The sequence below is a fragment of the Tenrec ecaudatus genome, chromosome X, assembly GCF_050624435.1.
Source record: "Tenrec ecaudatus isolate mTenEca1 chromosome X, mTenEca1.hap1, whole genome shotgun sequence".
NCBI classification, from domain to species: domain Eukaryota; kingdom Metazoa; phylum Chordata; class Mammalia; order Afrosoricida; family Tenrecidae; genus Tenrec; species Tenrec ecaudatus.
The window spans coordinates 134419406-134423862 of NC_134548.1; the positions used below are offsets into that span (position 1 = coordinate 134419406).

Consider the following 4457-nt stretch of genomic DNA (forward strand, 5'->3'; position numbering starts at 1 on the left):
GGCATATATCGAAACCAGTAGAAAAAAAAGTAAGATACTTTGAACTTATTAGCATCATTTTTCAACCAGTTGTATTGTAGAAACCTACAACTTCACCTCCTAAAAGATCAAAAACTGACAGGAACAGCTCTGGGCCTACTCCCCAAATACCTCATATCTCATAACTAAAGAAAAACTAAACAGAGAAAAACATACATTTATAAAAACAAAACAAAAAAACAGGTGGTGATTATGGAGTAATTTGTATAAGCATAGAATAAAGACTTGAAATTTATTCCTGCCCTCTAAAGCACTCTTTTAGGAAAAGTCAAACACGTACCAAATCATCTAAGGATGGATCTCTTTATTTCAGATAAAAACTACAGAACGGTTATTGTATAGTAAATAATAGATTAAGAACAAGAGTCATTGCTTTAAGATTCATGATATCATTAAAATAAATTTCAAATATGTAACTGTACTAAGTAAAGCTAAATAGTGTTAAAATTCATCCAAAGACCCCACTCCACCAGGCAACCAGCAGAGTACAGGGTTACGGTCCCACTTCCAAAAGGCAGGAAACGAATCGTGATTAGTCACCATGAGCTGTGTTGGAGAAGTAAACAAGGAAAACACAGTCAAGATTATACTACTGAGTAGTCTGGAGTTGTCATTCAGAAACCTAAACTGGCTAAGGTTTAGCTGTAAATGGTGAGAGAGAGAGAGAGAGAGAGAGAGAGAGAGAGAGAGAGAGAGAGAGAGAGAGAGAGAGAGAGAGGAGGTTGGGGCTGGGGCAAGCATTGAGTTAGGAAGACCAATTAAAACTGTGCATAAGGCTGAGACAGTTTCAAATCAAGTGATTCTAAAGGGAGGACCAAGAGCGGAGGCATAAAAGCCATGTTTGCTATACATAAACATCTTCAAACCAGAGCAGAGAACCAAAAATCCTGTTTTAGGCTAGAAAATCAGACATATTTGGGTGGGTTTGGCTAAGCATGACAGAGGATTAAGGCACAGAGGGACTTCAAATAGGAGCCCCTGCGGTGCAGTGGGCTATGTGCTGAGCTGCAAGTTCCCAGTCTCCGAAACATCAGCTACTCCCTTGGAGCAGGCAGAGGCTTTCTGCGTGCTCCTGTAAAGATGTACAGCTGCCGAAACCCTCGGACAGGTCTACTTTGTCCTGTAGGGTCTGTATGAAGCACAACCAACTCAATGACAGGTGAATTTTGAGTTTAAGCTTTTAAGGAGGAGTAGTTATTGCTTCCATTTTCAGAGGGAGAAAACCTAGCATGCATGAATTTTCCCCAAAATTCTCCATCACAAATTATTTCTCTTCTTTAAAACAAAAATTGTCACAGGATTTATTTACATTCTCTATATTTTGAAAAGTTGGATTAAATGCCTTTAAAGCCATAATTCTGTCTTTTGAACTTTTATATATTTTTGCAGTTTCTTGTAATGTTAATATACTGACACTTAATAACATTTTTTGGTCAATTTTTGTGCCTAAAAAGGTAATATGCGCTTCAAGAGAACAGATTGTATTCAATTATTAAAGGAAATTAATAAACAGATAATGCATTGTTAGTAGATGTTCATAAAAGTTCAAAAATATTATACATTAACAAGCTCTAATATATATACTGCTTTATACTTGCTTTTATATTATACTCATATCTTAAACACATAATAATAACACTAAATTGTTATGTACATTTCATGGCATGCTTGTATACATAGATATATTTTTGGTTTTCCCGGAAAGAAACTACTCCGAGATAATCAATCAAGGGTGAATATATATGTTAGTTTTACATTTAGATTAATATGGACTATATTATTTTCCCAATGAGTATTTTCTTTTCACAAAGTTCACTGTATATTTACATACATTTATTGTATTATAAGAAGAAATATGAAACATGCTGTGATTTTACTTTCATTTTATCTCAACATTTAAGAATCCATCATTTACAGTTGTGGTCATTCCCTAATTGCACTATAAAATGCAATTCATAAAAGCTGAAAACAACTCTCATGGACTCTTACTAAAAAATTTGTACTACAACATAATTAATAAAAACAATACTATCCCTACTAGGAAAGTTTCAGGTGGAAACAATTAAGAAAACATTTTATTCACACACTATATTTTCTTTTTAATTCTGGATACATACATACATATATACATATACTTTGTATACATATATTTCACATATAAATGTAAACCGTGGTGTGTTATTAGGAATCTGTACCTCTCATGGAAAAGGATGAAAACAAAGACATTATAGTGCAACTAGAGAAATCCAAATACCAAATTTCTAAAGAATATACACAGTGAATGTAAAGATTACAATATACTGATTAACATTCTGAATTACTTTTAATATCAGCTAAAATACAGCTCATGGCTTGAATAAATACAGAGCTCCAAATTAAAGTTATACCTAGAGACCATTTTACAGTTAAAAACTAAATAACTTTAACCATTAGAACTCTTCCCTTTCCTAAATGTCCCATGGTCAGAGTATTTATTGTCCTAAAATATTCTATAATGGGCATCTTTCCCAATGAATAATAAGTTAAAATTACTATTCCACACTTACAGATTGGATTGCAGGGGGTAAAAAAGCTGCCAGGGGATAATACGTTCCACTTTCCAGTTAAAAACATTTCATACAGCTCATTGCAAAATAACAACAACAATGTAAAATAAAACAGTTCTTTCAAAAACCGGAAACAATTATAGAGGATCTTTTTAGAAAAAGGGTGATTATAGCCACTGCTTCTCCTTTAACAGACACTGTTGTTCTCTTAATCTTGGCTCTTGGAAAGGACTGGTGCCTCGTGGTGCTTGACTGCAACACTGATGCTGTGGTTCACCCATCAGGAACCCCATTTGTTGTTGTTAGCTGCCAGCGAGGTAGTTCCTTACTGAAGGTGGTAAGCATGGAGTCCCACCACCTCCAAGAAGCAGAGGCCCCTGCTGTGCCCCCACCCCGGGTCTTCCCTTGGAAGAGGAGGCAGTGAAGGAACCAGATGACCTCCTTCACATAGGGTGCATAGGGATGATTGTGGCTATTCCATGACTTTCAACATGAGTTGTTCCAGAGGACCACTTCTAGTAAACAAGAGGACCGCCACCCACCATGAAGTAGGGGCCTGCTTCCTCCAAATCAGCTCCTTCAGAACCAGTGCGCAGCAGCAGTGGCAAGGGAGGGAGAGCTTCTGTTTCGCTATGGAACAGAGAGCGACAGAGGGTCCAACAGGAAGGGAACCCCTGCCCTCCTGCAAAGATGTTTATTTGTCCCTGAGAGATGATGGATATTGTACGAAAGACAGTTATTCAGAGATTGCCCTGGTTCCCATGATACAATAGGTTCTGCACCACCAAGAGAGTGCACATAAAGCGACGACAGTGGTACAGAGGGATGTAGTAGTGATCATGAGTATTCAAGCCATCCAAGAGGAAGTTCCTACAGCGATTCCTACAACCACCGTGGTTTCTCGGTGCTCCACCGACACAGAGGCTCCTGCCGCTTTATGGTGGAAGCCGTGAGATGCTGAGTACAGCAGTTCACTGGATTAATAGGGCGGAAGTCAAGACAGTCACTCCAGCAGTCACAGTGATCTCTACGTGAGTGGTCGTGAGGGGTTGACCGACAAGAATGAGGGCTTCCCCCTTCTGTGGAGAGGAGGTGCGGTATCACCCGCCACAAGATCCCTACAGCAGTTCAGCCATGGAGAACCCTAGAGGAAGCTGATCTGAAAGAGGGGGAGGCAGAAGCAGATGCGAAAACAACAACAACAAAAATATTGGATCAAAATCCCTGTTTGAATAAACAAACGAACAAAAAGGGAAACTATTCTGTCATAACTACTCAAGGTCTAGTAAGGAAAAAAATCATGTTAATTAAAAAATTTTCCTATTTTCAGTTTTCCATATTTTGTTTATGTTCTTGTGAAGAGAAAGCAAAACTTGTTTACTTTTATTTGATCTTATGGCATTGCTTTCAACAAGCAAATGTTACATGTGTAAGACTTGACTTGTGCACTGGTGTAATTCGATTGTGTCCCAAAAGGCCACTTCCTATTTGATTCTTCCCAGTAAATGAGACCAGCAATACTAAGACCTTCTAGCCATCTAAAATGGAGAGATGACTCATTCTACCTATATAAGTGAGCTGGATTTTAGAAGGGTGGTTGGGTTTGCTGTTATTCTTTCAGATTTCAGGGTGTCTTAAAATAGAACATTCAAATCTGTTCTCGGAGTAAAGAACCTGAGATCGGATGCTTACTTAAGGAAAGTGCTGTTCACTTAGTGAACCCCAAACAAAAGGATATTGCTGGCCAATTGGTGCCTTTCTGACACTTTGCTGGGAATCTGCAAGAGCCTCCCCCTCCCCAATTAAGACGCTTTAAAGCATCAGTTCTCAACCTGTGGGTTGCGACCCATTTGGTGGGTCGAATGACCCTTT

General features: G+C 38.3%; 1 pseudogene; it reads left to right on the plus strand.

Moving 5' to 3' along the window:
- The first annotated feature begins 580 nt into the window (after positions 1-580).
- Positions 581-3743, plus strand: LOC142433736 (RNA-binding motif protein, X chromosome-like; annotated as a pseudogene).
- Positions 3744-4457: the final 714 nt, after the last annotated feature.